Raw genomic sequence first — 23,792 nt, forward strand, 5'->3', positions numbered from 1 at the left:
ATGACTCCCTAGCTGAAATAGTATGAGAAGGAAACCATTGAACTAAATCATAATGGAGACAAGTTTCCATAAAGTGAAATGCAAGTTTGCTAATATAACTGTAGACTATGAGAAACAGGACAGTGAAAATGCTAATAAACCACTTTTCACTCACTGATGGAGTTTTATTAAATATAGATCATCTTTTTCCAAACATTTCAAGTTACTTATTTTCTTCTATTTGAGGCCTAAGTTTGCCACTTATTAACATGGCCAATTAACCTTAAAATGCAATTTTAATGTTTTGGTTTTTTTAAATAAGAAAATAGTTGTCTTCAGTCAACATAGAATAAAAGAAAATAGACTTAGGTTGCATTCGATGGCATTCAAATTTCAGAGGAGGTGGTAGAATGATCTATTCTGGAAATCTAGGTTGGTTTTGACACAGTGCTGCTTAAAGCCTGGGGAGTAGATTAGATGACTTTCTGCTCTCTTATTCCACCGTATGGTCCATTTTCACACGTGCAAATCTACAGAAATGATAATAGCAGAAGAAAAAGATAACAGTGGGTTAAGTGTGGTGCTAGGGATTGTGCTGGCAACTGGCAAACCACCAATTCATTGGTTTCTAGGTAGATAGGGGACAGTGGTGCAGGGCAGGGTAACATGGAATATTCATTAGAGTCAAAGTCTGATTGTAATCTTAATCTTGGTTCTCCCTTTATTTCTGGACAAGTCTCTTAGTTCTCTATTCCTCTATTTCTTTAGTTGCAAAATGTGGATGGTGAACCTGTCTTTCCACCTAGGGTTTTTAACAACCAGGAGGTAGAAGCAGTGGGTTATGACAGTCTGCTCTAAATCTGGCACAGTACCTGCGATCCCTCTGCCTGGGCTCTGGGATAGTTTCGAGGAGGAATGGAGGGTTCCCTTGAGGGACCAGCCCATGCATCATCGGTGGTTCTAGAGAGATCCTGACCCCAGGAACCATGAGAGTCTGGACCAGTTCTCTGGCCCCTCCTCCAGGCATTTGGGTTACTGTCCAGCAAAAGCGAGCTTCATCAGAACCTCGTCTATGCTTCACTGAAACTTGGGCTTTAGTCAGAAACAACTCAGCCTTCAAAATGAGGCTCACAGGGAAGTTGTTTTTATTAATGAAACTCATTTATGATTATAGTGTATAAAGCAATCATTTGCATGCTATGAACTGTTTAAGAGATTATGGTGATTATACAATGTGTAGAGAGGCAAAAAAGTCACAGAGTTTGCAAGATGATAAACCATCTTTCAATATCTTGCTATTGCTTAGATTTCAAGTGCTTCTTAAAAAGGATAAGCTAAATAAACTCTAACATAGTTCTAGCTAAAAGTCATTAGTCTAACAGTTCTGGTGGAAACTGTTAAACCAATTCTGTCACCAAAAAGATAAACAGCTAAAAACTGCCAGGTATCAGTATTATTGTAATATTCCCTTTATCAAAAACCTATAACTGAAATGTATAGGTAAGAGTTTACAGTAAGCAGCAGGTACCTGGAAACTTGTCAGTTAAGGTTTCCCTTTATAGAAGAACCTCTGCTGTAAGCTTTTCAGCCCTCTAAAGCCAGTCAAATTTTTAAAAAAAAGCTTTCACTATTAGTTTCTAAGGAAATTATATAAAGGTCATAATACTAAGAGAAGAGCTTTAAATTGTCATTTCCAATAGGACATAAGCCTCCTAAGAAAAAAACAACCTTGTGCGTTTTTCTTGGGGGGGAGGCATATATAAATAACAATCAAAAGTATTTTTCTTTCTTGATTTAATTTTAAAGGTGATAGTTAACTAAATCACTTTAAGGTGACTTCCTGCTGCTCCCCCAACCTCCTCAAAATTAAGAATACAACAAATATTTGCATAGGTTTATTATTCACATTTAATCATGAATAATTCACTTTGTACAGACAGCTGGGTAAACAAGAGATTTGGAGTTTCCTTTTTGTAGAATATTTTTCCATTGGCTGAAAGGAAACAGCGTCAGTGGTGATTTTATATGATTTTCAGTGCCATCTTGTCTTCTCTCCTCTGGGTAGGAGATCCCTCCTCCTTCCCTCCTTCTGTCCTTTTTTTTTTTTTTTTTCTCCAGTTTACTTATTTCTGTCAACTTTTGGGCTATACCTCACCAACATAACATTTTCTATTACAAAATGAAAAAATAGCTCAATCATTCCGGTTTTTAGTCTGCAAGACAACATAAAGTGTATTTTCTCTCTTTCCACAACATTAGAGTTTTTTAAAGCTGTGGGTTTGCTTCTGTGTGAAGACCCTCTTACTGATGGGAAAAGATCTTTCAGAACTAATTCTGCCTCATCATTACCTCCTCCATCTTTTCCTATCAGTCATTAACAATTTCACAATTATTTAACTGTCTGCCACAAAGCTGGTTTCCATTTCCCTCTCCACCTCCCAGGCCTACGTGAGGAAGTGGAGCACGTATCACTGAACACAGGTTTACCCAAGGCATTTCAACTCCTGGGCAAGTGGGGCATAATTTACCAAAGGTCAAGGATCCTTTCAGTTCTGTGAACGTCATTAATCAAATTATGATAGTATAACCTGTGGTTTAGTAGACAATAAGGCTTGCCATAATTCATCTATTACCAAATGAGGGGTTGGGGGTGGGGGTTCATAGTATATCCATGGGAAATCCCTGCTTTTTGTCATGGCCTGGGAAGTAAGAATTTTCGCCACCCACCAAATGTCAAGCATCCACCCTAACTATGTTAGTTGAGGACAAACATTGGCTCTGGGATGTATGTGCCCTCTATTCAGCAACACATATAATAAAATGTGAATGTCATAGAATGGCAAGTAGCATTCTAGAGAAAACCATAATTTGACTAAATTAAAAATTAATGTTTTCTTCATTTAACACTTAGGGTTTACTGTAGGCTAGATGTGTTCTAAGCACGTCATACATATTAACTCTTTAATTCCCATAACAACCCTTTGAGATAAGTACAATCCTTATCCCCATTTTACAGATATGGAAACTGAGGCACAGAGAAATTAAGTAATTTGCTTAATGTCACTACAGGAAGTGGTAAAGCCAGGATTTGAACCAGGCAGTCTGACTCCAAAGTCTGTGCTTTTAACCACCATGCTTTGCTATGAGTATAATACCTGCTTATGGTAAAAAGTGTGGCAAAATAAGAAAAGCACAAAGAAGAAAAAATTACCCGTAGTCCCACTCCCTACTTTAGTATATTTCTTTTGTGTGTGTGTGTGTGTTTCTGTTTTTTTCAATTAACTATACTTTGTGAATATTCTCCCATAGAAGATACTGATTTGATTGAACATTCAGATCATTTTCTTAGTCTACTGTGTTAAGTACTGGCCCAGCTAAGTTTGGAAGCGCTTATGATTGGTGGAATGGAGTCGGGTAGGGGCTGCTGATTTAGCAGATGCCTTATTTCCCCAAGCCAAAGAGCTGCCCTGAAAATGGGCCAAATATAATTTCTTTTAAGCAACTTGAAAAAAGTGTTTCAGCCTAGAGACATACCGTGACTTTTTCCCTCAAAGCATTTCATTTACTTTCACTTTATAATGTTCAGTTTTCTTAGGGGCAAGGTAGCAGGGGCAGTGGGGGCGGTGTGGGGGAGTGGCTGTGAGTCTTAATGCAAAGAGAAATGTAGGCTAGTCAACAGGAAACCCAAAGTGCTTGATACAGCACAGTGACCTCTCATTGTACCTTGGCATGGCTGCTTTCTCTTTCTTTGATAGGTGTTGCAAAAATATAATAATATATATATTTTATAAAAAAATTTATCTGGTAAACAAAACTGTTGTTATATGACAAGACAGTAAGCATCTCTGAAGCCAAGACAGTAGTGGTCATTGCTATGGCCAGCTACAGCTCTTGGCCAAGTCACATGCCATCCTGTCAACAGCCAAAGAGGTAAACAGCATAGATATGTGCTGACCTAACCTCAAAAACTCTTGGGAGCACAAGGAAATTGGCTTGAAAAGACTCTCTTTTTTTCCTCCTTATTAATTGAATTTCTGTCTCTAATTAAAGAGGCAGAAACAGAAAACAATATTCAAAAGGGAAAGTCAAAGAATAATCCCCATCTCTGGAAAAAAAAAAATCACTGAATCATCAGAAACATGGCTGCATTGATTCTCACTCTTTCCCTGAGCTGTTTACCCATTTTCAGGTGAGGAAGTGAAGAGGAGGGCCAAGGTACAACCTTTTCAAAGGACCCTCTCTGGGAATTACTTTCGTATGTACATAAATTTCCACAATAAGTATCTTCTGAAGTTTTCATGCAACTGAATTGTTCTTTCAAACCTCTTATCCAATGTTCTAACTTGAGTTGTGCTACCAGAAAATCAGGTGTATCTTAATTGCTAAGTCAAAGTTGGCTTCTTTTGGAAACCAAAGCTCACTAACTTGAGCCCCTAAACTCACCCCACCTCCTTCTTTTTTCCTTTAAAATACCTTTTTCCCCACTTCCTACAGTCACTGGTCTTAGGTCCCCTTGTAACCATTGCAGGCAGCTGCTGTTGGAAATTTTAAAAATGAAATTTGGGCTGGTGCAGTGATGCATGCCTGTAATCCCAGCACTTTGGGAGGCGAAAGAGGGCAGATTGCTTGAGCCCAGGAGTTCAAGACCAGCCTGGGCAACATGGTGAAACTCTCTCTCTACAAAAAATACAAAAATTAGCCTGTAGTCACAGCTACTCGGGAGGCTGATGTGGGATGATCACTTGAGTCCAGGAGGTCGACGCTTCAGTGAGCTGTGATCATGCCTGAGTGACACAGCAAGAGCCTGCCTCAAAAAAAAAAAAAAAAGAAAAAGAAAAAGAAAAAAAAGGTTTTTTTCATTAACCCTAAAACTAAGGTCAAATCTCTTTCTGTTTTCAGTGTTTTGAAAACTAGTTCTAATTCTTTCTGTCTGAGTCTTTGCTTCTAGTCTTGGGGGAATGACAAGGCACTGGGACAGGAAACTAAGAAGCCCTTCCAACCAACAGCCTATTAGCTGCTGAAGGTTACCACTTCATCCAGATTCCAAAGAGACTCCTTCAAGGAAGGATTTGGGGACCAGTGAGTACCAAGGAGCAGACTAACAATCTTTCTCCAGAGAAGGCTTTAGTAGGTAGTAACTACAACTCACGCTAATATGTTATATCAGAGCTCACCACTCACAGAGGACTTCCAAAGGGTTTCTAATGCATATCATCGCATTGAAGTTTCATCATTATCTCCTGGGGGTGGGGGGTGGTTGTGTAGTGACTATTGTACATAGCCTGTGTTGGCTGCCCCAGATCTCACAGTTTATGGAGGACCTGGTTTGAGTGCACCTGTACCATGTACATGGCAACTGTACCATGGCCTTGCTCCCTCCTTGCCCTGAGTCTTCCTCCTTCACTCCTTGCCCATCTCAGCTACAGTGTCTTATATTGCAGTCAAAAGCTGTCTTTCGCCAAGACATACTGATCAGTTAGCTTAAGCTGTAAACGTTTGGTTTCAGTGTCCCTCTACCCAAAGAGGAGTCTTCAGGGCTCCTGTCCTGACACCCTGCTGCCTGCTGTTCCTGCCCTCTCACGCCATGCCTCCCATCTCCCAGGACTCCCTGAGGCCACACCCTACCCAAGCCTGCTCTCTTGGAAAACCACTCATGACTTGAGCTTGGCCCTTTTCTCCCACAATTAAACTCACTTGCCCTACGTCTCTCTCTAAGTCCTACTAGGGGTCCAATTTGTGCTAAGAGACTACTAGCTGGCTATTCTAATACTCCAGTCCTCTCAGGACCTCTTCTTAGCCATGTGGGCTTGGGTGAGCAATTCAGCACCTCCTGAGATTCACCTGTGAAATGGGGATAATCATTCTTTACAAGTGAGGACCAAGTGAAATCATTTGGAATACTATATATATCACCTGAATTCCTTCTTTCCCCTCAACCCTCTCTTTCTCTCCTAAAGTAATTTCAGGGCACCATCTTCTGCTGCCTGGATTACTGCAGCAGCCTCCAGACCACAAAATTTTCTCTGCAGTTCAAGTACATTTCATTTACCATCTTGCAGATGGTAAGACACATTTACAAATCAGCTGGCTTCTGAAAGTGTCTTCTGGACATTCAATTCCCCCAACTACTTTCATCTTACAACTTCAACCACTACCCCTAGCACAGTCATCTCTTGCAGTTACTGGTGTCATACTACCTTTGCCTTTCGATGGCACTATGAAGTCCCCATTGGCACCTGTTTATGCCTCTCAGCCTAACCCCTACTAAGGGGGTGGGTGACAGCATGCTCCAGTAAGGCTGAAGCACTCTTCTCATGGAGGCTCACCCAAGAGGGAAAGAAAAGCAGAAGGAAATGAGGGAAGGAAAGGTGGAGGCTAGAAAGACACTTTGGAAACTGTGAAAGTGGCCCTGAGCTCACATGAAATACAAGCCAGCAAAAGTGTTGAGATTGGAAACTTTAATATGCCCCTTTTGAGAGAACAGCTGTAGCACTGCAATTTCCTAGAAATCTGGATGGACACATTTAAAGAGAGTGAAGCACTGAATGGAAATAACTAGAAAAGAGGCTTCCCCCTGAGCTCTGAATGTCCTATCATGGAGGAGTTACGAGAAAGAGCAAAGCTAATAGCTGACTGAAAACCCACATGTTGTACGTTTAAGGTGATAGCTGGGAACCCAGATTCTATTCTTAGTCAAAAAAGTGGGGGGAACATGCATGAATTGCTATGAGCAAGAAAGGCCAGCAAGGAAAGAGAGAGAAACAAGGGAGGAGAGGCCAGTGCCAGCTTTCAGGACTGACATTATGATGATTTTTCTTTCCCTGCTCTGAGAAGTTGATCTGGTGGTCCTAAGTTCCTGGCATTGGGCAGTTTTCCAAAAGTTTGGGGCAGTTACTCATGAAGAAGAAGCCAACTCCAGACAGCTCGTCGGGAAATGTGGAGAGTCAGTGCCTGGGTGGTTTTCTTACTAATCCAGGATTTATTAAAGCTCAGAAAGCAAGGAGCAGAGAAGGTTTTTATAATGAGACATTTTGCAAATAGAGTCATCAGCATTTTTTGATAGAAAAGAAAGTTTCTCTCTGAAACTTTCTGAAGGAGGTGGCCAGCTTGGGAGGCTGGGAAGAGGAGGGGGCTCCTTCTGTGAGTGCTGTGGCAGGTGGGGGACTCCAGCAGTGGGAGACTCATTCCTTTCTGAGTCCCCTCCCCTTCAGGGTACAAAGTTTTTATTTGCAGTTGGGAGGAATTAGAGTCGATGATCTAATAGAGCTAATTTTTTCCTCTCAATATGGTATGATGTGGCATCGGTAGCTCTGCCAGATACTGATGCTACCAAGGGAACTTCAGTGCAGGTGGACTTCACGTTATTATATTGACTTATTCTTCCAAAGTTACATAGGAACTAAATTGTTTTAAATCTACACAAGTAGTTAAAGAAGCCCTACTTGAAACCTTTTGTAAGTCTAAATATGCATCTGAAAGGTGAGTAAACACTTCCAAAAATGTTTTGCTTGTAGCTCTGAATTTTGATTGGTCTCCTTTGCTGCAGGAACATTCAGGATGTATAAATGTTATGGTTTAGATTAATCATATGCCCATACCCACTTTGATTTTCCAGAATGTTATATCAAACAGATTGGTTTCCCTTCATGTAAAAAAAAAATCCAATAATTCTGCAGCTTCTTTGGGACTTTATAATTTTTTACTTACAACAACAACAACAACAACAAATTGTGTTATTTCCAAACACACTAGAAGACCACAGCATCTAGCTCTTGAGCATAGCATTGGCCAAGGTTAGAATGAGGGGCTAGGCCCTGAACATAAGTTGATACTGATTGTCAATGGTCGACTCAATGTACATACTTTCTTGGGAATGGGTTCTGTGCAAGGCACTGGCTGTGTACGATGAAAGAAAGTCCTGAGCTGTTCAGACAGCCCATCTGATGCAGCAGCAACAAGCCCAGAAGAGGAATAGGGTTAACAAATACCAACAGGTTAACGCATACCTCAGAGCAGAGAGAGAGGTCTGGCATGGTGACGGAAAGCTTCAAGGAGGGAGTGACTTTTGAACTGGATCTTGAGGGGAGGTCAAGGTTTGTATACATAGAGCCAGGCAGGAAGAGCATCTCCTACGAAGAGGAACAGAGGAGAGACTGCTCAGAGGTATGAGGATTGAAGGGGGTTTGATGACAGAAAATGGACCAGTGTGGCAGGATTTCCAGAAAGGAAATCCTGGAAAAGTTTCAGAACAAATTTTGAATTAAGGGTTTGAAAACACTTAGGTGAAAACAATAATTGCTAAGAGTCAACCATGGGTGCACTAAGAACTAGTCACTTCCTGTTTTTTATAAGGTTACTAGACTGGTAAACTAGAGGATGTTGTCCAAGGGATTCTTGTGATTGGCTGGAATTTGGTCTTTTTCTAATGTAAAATTTTATTGTTCTGTGTAAGAGTAGAACTCAATTGTGTTGAGTTCCATTATGCCACTCCTTGCAGCAAGGCATCTGACATAGGCTCTGTGATATTCTTGGTAGGGCTGTGGTCTGTGTAAGTCAACATTCATCCCCAGAGGTGATGGATCAATGGCAGGATAGAGAATGGTTTCCGTACTATAACAGGGCTTCATGTTTGGCCCAGTTCATTTTTCCATCTTCATTCCTGTTTGCCAGTGACATAAGGAAACATGCAGGCACACAGGATACATTATCAGAGTTCCAGATAATATGAAACTGGATGAGATAAATAAATGTATTCATTCGTATATCAAAAAAGATCTTTTGGGGCTAGAATGATAGACCAAAAAAAGCAGCTGAAATACAATAGTTATAAATGCAAAATACTGTGTCTAGGGTCAAAAAATCAACTTCTCGAAAAGCAGATGGAGAAATATGTCTTAACCACAGTTGATGTGAAAAGAGACCGAGGCCTTTTAGTTTACCACAATATGACCTAACAGTGTAATGCGCTTGGCAAAAGAAGGCTATATTTAGTAAACATATCGTGTCACTATGTTCTTTAATTCAACAAGTCCTTATTTTGTCCCCTAAAATGTGTCAGGTACGAGGTTGGGCAGTGAATACACACTGGGGACCAAGACAGAAAGAGTCCCTCCCACATACAGCCTGTAGTTTAGCAGAGGACGGAAACAAACACCAGAAAAAGTAAACATATAAAATCATTAAACCTTGTGACAGGGGTCTGGAGGGGCACAAATAAAAGTGGGGAAGGGTCAGAAGAGACCTGCATTTCATGAAGTGGTCAGGTTAGGCCTCTCTGAGGAAGTGATGTTTGAGCTGAGGCCATACGAAGAGGAAGGACAGTCAGAAAGGCAAAACACTCCAAGAAGGACATTGAGTGCATAGGCCCTGAGTCTGGAAGGAACTTGATGTGTTTTTGGAACTAAAAGACCAATAGGCTGGCCCCCACTATGGCTGCCAATGTCCGTTCTCCTGTCCTTCCATAGCGATGGGGCTTCTGACACAGGGCTGCCTGGCTGTGGTATATTTTCCAGCTTCCCTTGCAGTTGAACATAACCATGGGACTGAGTTTTCATGAGTGGAACGCTAACAAAAGATCTTCAGTGACAGCTGGGGCCCTTAAGAGGTGGGTGAACACCCCCTCCCCTTCACACTTTCCTTTTCTTGCTGGATGCATCTGAGACTTGGTAGCAACCCAGTTTATACCAGAACACCACATGAAATAGCAGATCCCCAGTCAGAAGGAGCCTGGGTCACTGAATGACTACAGAGAATACAGCACCTTGCCCACCTGGATCACTCATCTCACTTATCATCACTCAACTCTCAAGATGGTTACTTGAGAGAAAAAAGATTCTATATTCTTTAAGCCACTGAAGTATTGTCCTGTCTCTTACCTAACCTAACTATTATAGAAACAAAGGAGATACTAGTGCCACCAACCAGTCCACATTTAGAGCGTTGCATTTAGTCCAAAGGGTCACGTTTTTAAAAGCGACATTGACCATCTGAAGCATGTCTAGGGAAAGGTAACAACAACATTTAGGGGTCTGAAAACCAAGTAAATGAAAAATCTGTTAAAGACATTACAGTTGTTTAGTCTGGAAAAGAGATTTCTCTAGGGTGACATGATAGCTGTCTTTAAACATTGAGGAAGAGGAATGAAACTGAATTGGGGTAGCTCAGTGGGACCTATGGCTGGTTGGGATTTGTGATGAAGCAGATTCTCATTCAATATAGGGAAGAAGTATCTAACAATGAGGGGTGATTAGGAAAAGGCCAGATTGCTTTGAGTATCAGAGGCTTCTCCCTATCACAGCACCCAGAGAATGGCCACCCACTTATGAGGAGATGTTGCTGGGGTGATCTGATATCATTGTGGCAATGCTGGTGAATTATAGGATTTCATGTAGAAGAGGTGATATATAATGCAGGTGAAGCCAGGTCACAAGGGGAACTGACTGTCAGTTTGGAGTGTATCCTGGAGGCAAGTAGCATCTTGAAGTTTTCTGAGCAGAGTAACAACATGATCAAAGCAATCTACTAGGAACATTGCTTTGGCCAATACAGGGTGGAAAATGTCCTGATTTTTATAGCCCATGTTGGTCATTGGGTGCTTATATTCCCTGAACCAGTAGCAATTTAAAGAAAACCAAGAGTGGGCCGGGCGCGGTGGCTCACACCTGTAATCCCAGCACTTTGGGAGGCCGAGGTGGGTGGATCATGAGGTCAGGAGATCGAGACCATCCTGGCTAACACAGTGAAACCGCATCTCTACTAAAAATACAAAAAAAATTAGCCGGGCGTGGTGGCATGTGCCTGTAGTCCCAGCTACTCAGGAGGCTGAGGCAAGAGAATCACTTGAACCCGGGAGGCAGAGGTTGCAGTGAGCTGAGATCGCACCACTGCACTCCAGCCTGGGTGACAGAGCAAGACTCTGTCTCAAAAAAAAAAAAAAAAAAAAGAAAAGAAAAGAAAAAAAAAAGAAAACCAAGAGTAAACAACACTGATTTTCTTTATTCTTGAGATAATCCAAAAATATTTATGGGCTAACATTTTTTAACAATTTATCTTCCAAGATGAATGACCCTTTCATTCCAAGGAACTCAAAGTACCTGACATCCCAGTCTCATTCAGGCTCGTCTCATATCTGAACCGCTATGTCAGGGGCAAGACTATCAAACCTCCTCTCTCAGATAAGAAGGATTCACAAAGAGGGGAAGTGAGATGTTCAAGGTCACAGTGAGTCAGTGGCAGTGCAGGCCCTTTGACTGAGGTCTCCCAACTCTCAGGCCTGCACACTGCCTTGTGCCCATGCAAAGGGTACCTCAACTAGGAATGTCCCCCACATACCAGAAAAATCAACCTGAATGAACATCCTTTCTGAAGGCAGAAATTACCTGAAATATTTAAGGTTCAACCAATCTCATTTTGTAGATGAGGAATCTGAGCTTAGTGAGGTCACATGGGCAAAGGCCTATCTGAGACTTGAACCCAGGCCTGGGATTCCTTGTACTACATCTTACCATCCTATCTACCCATCAAATGGTAGGCCCAGAAACACCCTACACGATTACCTGGAACCAAGTAGGCTATCATCATCAGCTCCACTGTCTGGAAATACAAAGGCTCATATTGGCTTTGGCCACCAAAGAGAGGAAACATTCTGCAATCCTTAAAAACTCATGGCCGAGGGGGTGGGGGAGAACTGTTTGAGCCTTGTACTTAAAAAGTCGAAAGGGAAAACATGTGTTTCACATTTGTCTTGGGATGGGAAAGAAAAACTTTTCCTTTCACTTAATCTTGGTTTAAACAAACAGAGAGACTGCCCTTTCTGTAAACTCACCGAATGTCAAATATTGTTCACTCGCATGGCATCGGCTTACTAAGCCACTACAGAGCCACTTCTCTCACGTAATCCCCTCAATCCGAAGGCACTTCAACTTGAAGAGGGTCAACTGAAATACACATTTCCTCTGATGATTGGACAAGAGACAGCCGATGGAATCAGGTTTCCAAACCTATAACCCCTGGTTTCAGCCGGAGACTTGAGGCAATACGGCTTCAGTCATGACTCAGGATTTTGTGAGTGAAAGCAAGCACGTCAAGTGATGTAAGAAAATTCCCCCATTCCTCCAACCCACTGGCCTCCCTCTCCCTGGGGAATTCAGTCAGAGAGCACTGTGTTGGGGGTGGGAGAGAAACGGAGGTGTCCTGTAACTGGGTGCTGAGCTGCCGGCACGCCTCCGATCACCATTGCCGCGGCCAGCGTCATCACCATTGCGGTGGCCAGCGTCAGCGCTTGACAAAGGAAGTACTCAGTTACAATTACCTTCCTGTTGGCCAGCAGCTCAGATAATTGCTTTGCAATGTGTGTGAGAACCTCATAAATTAAACCAAGAAACAGAGGGGCCAGGTCTGTGCTGAAGGGAAGTGTCAAGTGGAGGAGGCAGTGATGCAAGTCTACCTTTGAAGTCACTTTGTTTGTGAAAAGTCTGCTGTGCTCTCTTAAGGAAACTCCACTGGAATGAGGTTTCTGTGCATGTGGGGTTTAGGGCTATTGTTTTTGGCTCTGACTTTCACCTCAAGCCCTAGCTAGGACATGTATAAATCCCATAACAACAGCCTGACATGAAATTGCTCACCCTCTCATTGCATCAGGGGACTTTTACTCAGGCGGATTTTGAATGCCTCATTGTTTAATCGGACAGGAAGTTTACTCTCAATGTAAATGAGGAATCCTTTTTCTCCCCGCCTTACCTCCTTGGAAGATTGTTACAGAGGCCTGCCTTGTTGGCCCTAGTCTAGCTTCTGGTCTAGCTCCTTCCATAAAAGCAGCTGCAGCTCACAGCAGCTGCCCAGTTTCTTTATTAGGGTAAGGCTTTTCTTAGGACCAAAATTTTTGGGCAGGCTTTTCCCTAGAGGGAGTGCTGGATGATGGGTTAAGTAAGGGCCACCCAGGGACAGGGTGGGGTTGGATCTGAAAAGGGTTGGATTTTCTCTTTTCAGTTTCTTCATTCTGATCTGCACCTAGGTTTTTTTTTTTTTATCATAGAGAGGGAAGCCCCATCTCCAAATCTTATGATGCTTTTCTTCCTTGGGATATATCACAAGGAAAAAGTGGGTGACTAGCCCACATTTGTGGCATAAGGATAGGACTCTGAAGTCCAAATGTATCAGACTAACCAGCATCAGCAAGAAGATACCTAATTCAGAACTGTGACCCTACCCTCTGTTAGAGCAAATCTCTGAGGATAGAAACTTCTAGAAAAATCCTTGTGGGTCCCCCCACATCTCACACCACACTCTGTAGGCAAACCCTTTAAAAAAAAGTACAAGTACAACCCTCTCAATCTTCTTCTGATGCACCCATCAGCGAGATTGGCTGAGAGATCTTCAAAGGGAGAATAGTCTCAGGTACAACTACTTTAGTCAAAGGAAACCAATTATGGACAACAACGAGGGAAATGACACAGACACTAACTCAGTAAGATGAGGAAGCCCTAGTTTATTTGGTTTGTATATCTAGAATCTTTTTTCCTACACATCTGAAAAGCAACCAATAATGAGTTAAAAAAAAAAAAGAAAATCAAGTCAAGCACTGTGCATGTAGACCTAGAGATTAGTCTAAGGTTGAATTCCCATCAGCATTGCCTTCCACACACAGCTTCATCAACGATGGACTGGGCAGGTGGCTCAGGTCTGTAATCCCATCACTTTGGGAGGCCGAGGTGGGTGGATCACTTGAGGTCAGGAGTTCAAGATCAGCCTAGGCAACATGGTAAAACCTGTCTCTACTAAAAATATATTTTTAAAAAAATTTATCTGGGCATGCTAGTGCACACCGGCAATCCCAGCTACTCCAGAAGCTGAAGCAGGAGAATCGCTTGAACCCGGGAGGCGAAGGTCGCAGTGAGCCGAGACCAAGCCACTGCACTCCAGCCTGGGCGACAGAGCAAGGCTCTGTCTTAGAAAAGTAAAAAGAGTCAAGGATGATCCCTGATAGCAAATATGCTAAAGATTTATTTGTTTAAAATTGCAACGTTGACCAGAATTTTACACACGTGTATGTGTGTATATGCACGTAAGTGTGGGATTGTGGTTTTATTTGCACCAGGTCAGGTATAACTAAGCAAGAAGTAGCAGCCTTGCTTATGGCCGGAGCTCTGTTCTCAGAGCTGCTTTCACATTACAGTCACCTGTAGAGATTCATCCACAACACACAGATACCTGAATGCCTGAGTGTCTCCCCCAGAGATTCAGATTTAACTGGGCTGGCCTGGGATCTGAGCACAGATCTTTTTTTTTAAAGCTTCCCAGCTGATTGTAATGTGTGTCCAGGTCACCATCCACTGAACTAGGCCAGCCCCCTAATGCAGTCTCCCCCCTCCACTGCTCTGTAAAATTGAGCCACATTTGCCAGCTCCTTGCACAATATCCTCTTACTTGGGCACTGGTGATTCTGTCATCTCCCTGGTCCTCATCCTGGCTTCACCGCACACTTCAGCATCTGGGATCTGGCCTCCCTGTGACTGTACCACAGCAAAAAAGTTCTTCCTAAAATGCCCTCATGTATAATTCACATTTTAAGTTACTTCCTATTCAATAAAAATGATTATATTTATAAACATTCTGGTCATTGTCATGTAATGAGGTGAGAAAAAACCAAGCTGCATTCAGTGGCACGTGACTGCTTGGCTGGACCCTTCCTCAGTAAGTCTGTGTACCAGCTTCGTACAAGGCCGGTGTGAATCCATCCTGTTGAAGGCACAAATAACTGTGTATTGGGAACCCTCAGGAACCTTTGGGGGCTGGCACAGAGCTTGGCACACCACAGGTGCTCAGCAAACTTCTAATATAACAGAGAATATTGAGTCTGCAAATTCAGGGGGCTTCCCCAACCTAATTGGGTTCTGGAAATTCAAATGACTGGCCTGAGAAAAAGTTGTCCTGGTGATTACAAAACCGCCTCTCAGAGAACGCAGCAAGTGGCAGAACTAGCCAAAGAAATGCTGGTGTGATCAGTAGATATGCACAAGCATGCTATCCTTCCTGCCTCTCCCCCTTTCTAACTCCTCCCTGAGAACAGCCTTTCACGTCATTGCAGAAATAAGGTGGAGGGGTTTCCTTTCCACCCCAAAAGCAATTTGGTTGATGGGGTTTTAAGCCAGGATCTCTCTGGGTAGAAATGATGTTCTGTGCTACTAATGACAAATGGTGAACAAGGAGATTCTCTTTAGTTTTTTAGTCTGTGTAAGCACCTAAGTGCCCCAGATTTTGAACATTTTCTGTTTTGTCTTCTCTGGGTCCTATCTTAGCCATCTCGCCTCACTCTGAGCTTGCTTCTGGAAGGAGGAAACAGAGGCCAACTAGTATCTGCCTGCTTATGGTGTTTTTCTGTTTTATACTCTTGAGTTAATATGTTCTGATAACTGGTTGGATGGACCTCTCCCAACCCCATCTCACCCTTCCTATTCAGGATTTTGTTATTTTCTCTCATTCATGAAATATGAATTTCTTCTTCTTTTTTCTTTCTTTTTTTTTATTAGTCTAAGGTTGAATTCCCATCACCATTGCTTTCCACACACAGCTTCATCAATGATGATGAAGAGTCAAGGATGGCCTGGGCACGTGGCTCATGCCTGTAATCTCAGCACTTTGGGAGGCTGAGGTGGGCTGGATCACTTGAGCCAGGAGTTCGAGACCAGCCTGGCCAACATGGCAAAACCCGTCTCTACTAAAAATGCAAAAAAATTTTAGTCCAATGGCATGACCTCGGCTCATGGCAACCTCTGCCTCCTGGGTTCAAGTGATTCTCCTGCCTCAGCCTCCTGAGTAGCTGGAATTACAGGCGACTGCTACCACGCCTAGCTAATTTTTATATTTTTAGTAGAGATGAGGTTTCACCATGTCAGCCAGGCTGGTCTCAAACTCCTGACTTCAAGTGATCCACCTGCCTAGGCCTCCCAAAATGCTGGGATTACAGGTGTCAGCCACCATGCCAGTCATGAATTTTCTTTTAAAAAAAAGTCGGTGAATCTCACTGGGATTTTTATTGGAATCATAATGAATCAACAAACTAATTTGGGACTAAACAAATTTTCTAAATTGAATTTTCCCATGTAACAACACCTATCTTATTCAAATCTCTTTTAAAATTTCTAAGTAAAATTGTTAAGTGTTCTTTATCAAGATCCCACACAGGTTTATTGCTATGTGATTTGTGGCTTTGGGTGCTACTGTGAATAGGATATTGGAATTACGGTTCTCAATAGCTTACTGGTAAAGATGAATGCCTTGATTTGGGGGTGTTTATCTTGTGTCCAGCCGTTTTTATAAATCATTTTATTAATTTCAGTAGTTTCTATCTGGTTTCTTTAAATTTTTAAGGGTACAACCACAAGATTGCAAAGAATAATATTTTATATTGATCAAGGGGGGTAGTGGTCCAACATATTAGTGCTCTAGGACTGCTGTCATAAAGTACCACAAACTGAGTGGCTTAAAAACAACAGAAATGGTTTTTTTTTGTTTTTGTTTTTGTTTTTTTGAGATGGAGTCTGGCTCTGTCGGCCAGGCTGGAGTGCAGTGGCATGATCTTGGCTTACTGCAACCTCTGCCTCCTGGGTTCAAGCGATTCTCCTGCCTCAGCCTCTCGAGTAGCTGGGACTACAGGTGCCCGCTACCATGCCCGGGTAATTTTTGTATTTTTAGTAGAGACAAGGTTTCACCACGTTGACCACGCTGATCTCGAACTCCTGACCTCAGGTGATCCACCCACCTCGGCCTCCCAAAGTGCTGGGATTATAGGCATGAGCCACCGCGCCTGGCCAGAAATGTATTATTTATAGTTCTGAAGGCTGGAAATCTGAAATCAAGGTGTCAGCTGGGTTGGCTCCTTCTAGAGGCTCTGAGGGAGAATCTGTTCCATGCCTCTCCTAGCTTCCAGTGGTCGCTGACAATCCTTGGTGATTCTTGGCACGCACGCCCATCACTCCAGTCTCTACCTCTGTCTTCACAAAGGTTTCTTCCTCATGTGTCTGTGTATCTCCAAATCCCTCTCTCCTCATATAGATATCAGTCATTGCACTTAGGGCCTACTCTCCTCCAGTATAACCTCATCTTGACTTGATTACATCTCCAAAGACCAGATTTCCAAATAAGGTCATATTCACGGGTACCAGGAGTTAAGACAGATCTTCTTGGGGGACACAATCCTGCAACATCTAGTGTGCTTGTCTCTGACGAGGCTACATCTAGAAGTTGTGGTCCAGCTCATGAACCATATTTCAACATGTACATTGAAAAAAAGCATTTTTCCTGATAAAGGTGGGCACACAGTGAAGGATCTTGCATCTGCATGATATGAGAAATGCTATGGGAACTATGTTCAGCTTAGATCTAGGCCTTTGGAAGAGTATAATGTCCATCTTCACATGCATATGGGGCTTTCATGGTACACATAATCTGTATTGGAGGGAAGTAGATTTTGGCTCAATATAATTTTGGCTCAAGATCCAAAGGATCTTTGGATTCAGGCCATTTACTAAGGGCAGTGAACTTAAAGCAGTAGTAACTTACCTCATCCTTCGCTCATCTGACAAATATGTATGAGGCCTGTTACGCTCCAGGCAGCAGGCACCAGGCCAGATGTTAGGGCAATAACAGGCTTATGAGAGATACAGGCCTTGCCCTCAGGAAGCTTGCAGTCTACCAGGCCCTGACAGGGTCCAGGCAGGCTGGGTTGGCGTGTTGGTCAAATTGTTTCTGAGATAAAGCATCATGGCCTTTATGGCCCTTGAGAGGCAATATGTAAACGAAAGTGGGGGTTTGGGGTGAGGAGTGGGAAGTTGAGTGAAATGGATTTTTTTTTTTTTTTTTAATTTATCAGCTTACATCACAGGAATGGATTGAAAAAAAAAAAAAAAGAAAAAAGATTGAAATGAACACAAGGGCTTCCCTGGCAGGCCACATGCAAAAAAAATCAGCTCCTTCACACCATCACGCATGTCCGACCCTCAGTGGAGAACTTTTATCTGCACAAGTCTCAGATTCTACTCTCCTGCTTCCCATTACAGCCTTCTCAGCCCTACCCCACCCAGCCTGAGGAACGAAGCTCAACAAACAAAACAGTAACTGCTCAGGCCAGAGCCACCTCACTGGGAAAACAAGTCCCTCTCCCAAATCTCAGCAGACAAAATAGCCAGGCCCTAGGTGTTTCCCCTTCTGCCCGGGACATGCAGCCAGGAAAGCAAAGCGAGAAGCTCTAAATCAAGTGTTTTCAGCCGAACCAGACCCAGGAGTGGAAGGGAGAGGCCTCCACTCTCAGCTGCTGCTCCTACTTAACGAGCCAAAACAAAGCAGGTGCCAAGGAAGTTAATCTGCCCTGAGATAGGGGAGAGCCACTCCCTGAGGTGGAGAAGGAGCTTGGGCCCAGGGCACTATCTGGCCTAGGAGGCTGGGACAGAGGTGCACATGGCCAAGATCAACCTTCCAGGTGAGAGGAGGTTCAGTTCTTCAGAAAAAGGAACCCCCTGTATGCTTGTTTGCTGCCTTTTGACCATATGAGGAGAAAAATACATTATTTAAAAGATCTGTCAGCCTCACGCCTGTAATCCCAGCACTTTGGGAGGCCGAGGCGGGCGGATCACTTGAGGTCAGGAGTTTGAGACCAGCCTGGCCAATATGGCGAAACCCTATATCTACAAAATATACAAAAATTAGCTCAGAGTGGCGGCGCATGCCTGTAGTCCCAGCTACTCAGGAGGGTGAGGCATGAGAATCGCTTGAACCCAGGAGGCAGACAGGTTGCAGTGAGCCAAGATTGCACCACTGTACTCCAGCTGGGACAACAGAGCAAGACTCTGTCTCAAAAAAAAAAAAAAAAAAAAGATCTGTCATTGGTGCTTGGAAATGCCTGGTCCTCAACACCAAGGAGGTCTCGAAAAACATCTGGAAGAGATCACGGGGTTCCTGCCGCCACCATCCATCCTTCGCCTGCTTCTCTGCACATGTGCACATAGCCTCACCCAAGCACATATGGGCACAGTAGTGGACATACACCAGCACGCATACATTCACCCTTCCACGCATGCATCCTCACACATGTATACGTGCATGTGTACACACACCCACATACATAAACACACTCCTATATGTGAGTGTGCACACAATCCACCTTCTCACACATTCTCAAAAGCACCCGTGTGCACACACATTCTCACACAAAACACACATGTTCTTCCTCACACATGACTATAAGTGCACGTGCATGCATCCTTATACACATATTCACAAACATTAACATGCACTCTGTATACACACGAAACTGCACCTTACATCTTCACACATGTCCATGCGTTTAGGTTAATGTACACATTTACCCTCACACACAAGCACACACATACGTGCATATTCTTTCTTTTTTTTTTTTTTTGAGATGAGTCTTGCTCTGTCGCCCAGGCTGGAGTGCAGTGGCACCATCTTGGCTCACTGCAAGCTCCACCTCCTTAGTTCATGCCATTCTCCTGCCTCAGCCTCCCGAGTAGCTGGGACCACAGGCGCCCACCACCATGCCTGGCTAATTTTTTGTATTTTTAGTAGAGATGGGGTTTCACCGTGTTAGCCAGGATGGTCTCGATCTCTTGACCTCGTGATCCGCCCACCTCAGCCTCCCAAAGTGCTGGGATTACAGGCATGAGCCACCGTACCCGGCCACATATGTGCATTTTCACACATGCATATGTGTACATGCATTGTCATAGTGCCCTCACACACATGCACACATACAAGTGCATCCTCACACACATCCTCACACCTACATACCCCCCATGCCCTATTCTTGGGTGAACACTCATCCTCTCATGCACAAACCCCTTTTTAACTGATGCTTCTCCCAGAGTTGATTTGACTGTCTCTTCCATGACAAGGCAAGGCCAGTGACTGGGACTGGTTTCCATTTGGAGCTCGCAGCCTGGCATCCACCTTGGCAGACAGATGGTAGCAAAGACCCATAGCCCTAGGTCACCCATAGGCCCCAGAGGAGTGTTCCTGCCATCCATCCATCACTCAAGAGCCAGCACCCCGGAGTTGGATCAACGTGGTCCTCACAGTAGCTTGGTGACCATGAATAAGTTACACAGCCTGAGTCTTAGTTTTTCATCCAAAAAAGGTGGCTAACACTTACTTCATGGAGTTGAGAAGGCTGAGATGACAGCGGTGAAGTGGCCACACATAGTAGGTGATCAGGAAAGAGCTCTTTCAGGTTGCTGCCCTGGGCCACCAGAACTCCCAGGCCACTATTCTCCAGGGCCCCAGGCACACTAGGGGTGGGAACTAATGAAATCCAAATGTGAAACTCTAGGCCTTTCATGTGGTTGCTGGTCAGAAGCACATTTGATAAGGTGTGCCGGCTGTCCTGGCCCTCCCTATGTGAAGTCTGTCTAGCCAAGGCATTTCCAGGGATCTAATGAGAAGGGAACTGTGGTTGGGTGATTTCAAAGGTGATGGGAAAGACGTTGTTTTTCATTTATAAAGCTGCCAGGGCCAGTTGGGGAAAAGCAGAGGAAAGGGAAACTACAGGAAAGTAGATCCAAAGAAACAGAACCTGAAAGAACTCCCCAGGCTGCTGCCTGGAACATCTGGAACTAAGCTAACGGGCATGGAGGGAGAGCGGCAGCCAAGCCATCTCTTGGCACAAGCTCTGAGAGCTGCCTGAGGGAGCTGGAGCAGATGCCGTGGGACTTTTCCCCTGAGTTATTGCAGCTTCCTCCTGGAGCTGGCCCGGGATGGCGGCTCAAACATGGAAACGTGGTCTGAATCCTCTTCCCAGCAACTGCTGCTGGGCCTCAGTTTGTCTCTGTGAGGCGGGCAGTTGAGTGAAATGAAATTATAATATTTAATTATAATATTGCGAGTGTCAGCCACTGTGCCGAGTTCTGCACGTGGATCCTCTTAATCCTTAAAACAACTCCAGAGGTGGCGATGACTGCACCCACTTTACAGATAGGATAACTGCTCAGAGAGGGTGTGTGTGTTACCTAAGGTCACGGAGCCGGCAAGGGCACTGGCCCCTTGGGTGCCCAGGTGAGAATTTGAACCCAGAGCCCCTGACTTCCTAACCACAGCGCTCTCCTGCTGAGCAGGGACAAATACTCATCTTCCCAGCTCTCCCTGCAGAGGCAGGGAGCCAGAATACCCTGGGACCGGAAACTGCTGCCTGGATGACCTGTCAGCTGCCTGGTTTCGCAGACGGGGAAAGTGAGAACCAGAGAAGGCCAGTGACTGGCCCAAGGTCACGTTGTATCCCATATCCTCCTCTCATTCCCGGACGTCCAGCTCCCCAACAGCCCCAGCACAGAGCTGGGGAAAAATCTTCAGAGATAGCCCCTTGGGAAGACAGCTGGAAGGCAGGGCTGAGCCGGGGGCATTTGTGACCCAGCGATGAGGTGATGAGGTGCTGACGAAAGTACTGTATTTCCCCCTTTTGAGAAATGCTTTGGCATCAGACGAGTCTTGGGGGAGGGAGGAGAGGAATTTGGCAGGGATCTGGTTATAAGCCATCTGGAGGGCGGCGTGAGGACCGGAAAAGCCGCTGCCCGTTCTGTTTGGTCTCATCCCCTGAATGAGGTCACTGAATGTGCACGGGAGGCTCTGCACTGCCCCAGTCCAGCCTGATGGAGAAATCCTACCCGAAATCCCAAAGTAGGGCAGGGACATTCCCGCCAGATACTTTTGCAGCCTTTGTCCTATGGGACGGAGCAAGGGATGATGACACACTCGCCTGCCCACCCGGAAGTGAGTCTCAGGTCATTGCATCAGAAGGGTGACATCCTAACACAAGTCATTGCTAAGCAACTGCCACGTGCTTAGTATTCACATTTTCTTGCTTCATTCTCACCACTACACTACACAGAAGCCATTATTCCCACCCCCCACCCCCATTTACAGACGAGGACACTGAGACCCAGAGAGTTTTTTTGTTTTGTTTCGTTTTGTTTTTTGAGGTGGAGTCTTGCTCTGTCACCCAGGCTGGAGTGCAGTGGCACGATCTTGGCTCACTGCAACCTCCATCTCCCGGGTTCAAGAGATTCCCTTGCCTCAGCCTCCCGAGTAGCTGCAACTACAGGCACCTGCCACCACACCCAGCTAATTTTTGTATTTTTAGTAGAGGTGGGGTTTCGCCGTGTTGGCCAGGCTGGTCTAGAACTCCTGACCTCGTGATCCACCTGCCTTGTCCTCCCAAAGTGCTGGGATTACAGGTGTGAGCCACCGTGCCTGGCCTATTTTATTTTTTATTTGTTTGTTTTGTTTTGTTTTCAGAGATAGGGTCTGGCTCTATTGCCCAGGTTAGAATGCAATGGTATGACCATAGCTCACTGTAGCCTCAAACTCCTGGGCTCAAGCAATCCTCTCGCCTCAGCCTACCAGGAGCTGGAACTACAAATGCGTGCCACTATGCCCAATTAATATTTTTCCTTTTTGGACAAATGAAGTCTCACTATGTTGCCCAGGTTGGTCTCAAACTCCTGGGTTCAAGTGATCCTCCTGCAGTGCTGGGATTACAAGCGTGAGCCACTGTGCCCGGCCAACCCCAGGGAGTCCTGATGAGGTTACAAAGGCTCTGACCATGGAGCCAGAACTCAAATCCAGGTATGTGAGATCCGAGCCCAGGCTTCCACCAGGGCCACTGTGCTGCAACTGCCACCAATTCCTGGCACCTCAAGTGACACCCAAGCATCATTCAAGAGGAAATGGCCCTTATCCTGGCAATCCCCCGCGCCCCACTTTCTTCTCTGAATTAGGGACTTCGGCAGAGACAGAGCCCCAGCAGCCTCCACCCGTCCCCTCGTGTCGGCCTTGCTCACCCACGGATGAGTCAGTTGGAATGTTTGGACATCTCAGCTCAGCGGCTGTGGTACCAGGAGCTGTCAGGAGGCGGGAATGCTGAGAATGTGGCTCACTGTGCTCCCGCCCGCCCAGGCTGAATCCGCAGAGAGGTTTGGAAGGTGAATGACACAATGTTTGTCAAGGGTTTGGGACGACAGGTGCATGTGAAGATGAGGACAAAGACTGATTCTTTCCTTGGGGCTGCCAGCACAGTTTCGCATCCCTCCCACACATGTCCGCATTCCAGGCCCAGACGCTCCATGCCCTGGGCTCCTATGAAGGGCAAGAAACCACTGATTAGGAAGCAAGAAGAAGAAGAAAAAAAAAAATGTCTCAGGCTCTTAAAAGAGTGTTAGACCTCTTTGCCCAAATGCCATCTTGAAACACAACTTTTTTTTTTTTTTTTTTTTTTTTCTTTTAGAGACAGGGTCTTGCTGTGTCACCCAGGCTGGAGTGTAGTGGCGTGATCACAGCTCACTGCAGCCTCCAACTCCCGGACTCAAGTGATCCTCCCGTCTCAGCCTCCCAAAGCACTGGGATTATAGGTGTGAGCTACTGCCCCGGGCCCTGAAACACGGCTTTGATTCTGTCTCTCTCCTGCTCAGATGTCTTTGCGCAGGCCACACGAACTTTTCCGGTGTCCTCTCTATGCGGAGCTCTCTCTGGGCACTGAGTAGAGAGTAGTGAAGAAGATGGTGATAGTCCTTCCCCAGGGAGCTTCCCTTCTGGAAAGGGGTTCAGATAAAAAGTGAGTGTGCTCACGCCTGTCATCCCAGCACTTTGGGAGGCCAAGGCGGGTGGATCACAAGGTCAGGAGTTTGAGACCAGCCTGGCCAATATGGTGAAACCCCGTCTCTACTAAAACTACAAAAATTAGCCAGGCATGGTGGTGGGTGCCTGTAGTCTCAGCTACTCAGGAGGCTGAGACAGGAGAATCACTTGAACCT

General features: G+C 44.8%; 1 long non-coding RNA gene across 1 annotated transcript; it reads right to left on the reverse strand.

Moving 5' to 3' along the window:
• Positions 1–364: 364 nt before the first annotated feature.
• On the reverse strand, positions 365–22,917 carry LOC139358950 (uncharacterized). Its single transcript, XR_011614438.1, has 3 exons — positions 22,824–22,917; positions 7,986–8,108; positions 365–509 (listed from the first exon to the last, which is right to left on the reverse strand). It is a non-coding gene; the product is annotated as an uncharacterized lncRNA (long non-coding RNA).
• Between the last annotated feature and the right edge of the window lie 875 nt (positions 22,918–23,792).

This window comes from Macaca nemestrina, chromosome 15 (genome assembly GCF_043159975.1).
Source record: "Macaca nemestrina isolate mMacNem1 chromosome 15, mMacNem.hap1, whole genome shotgun sequence".
In the NCBI taxonomy this organism is placed as follows: Eukaryota; Metazoa; Chordata; class Mammalia; order Primates; family Cercopithecidae; genus Macaca; species Macaca nemestrina.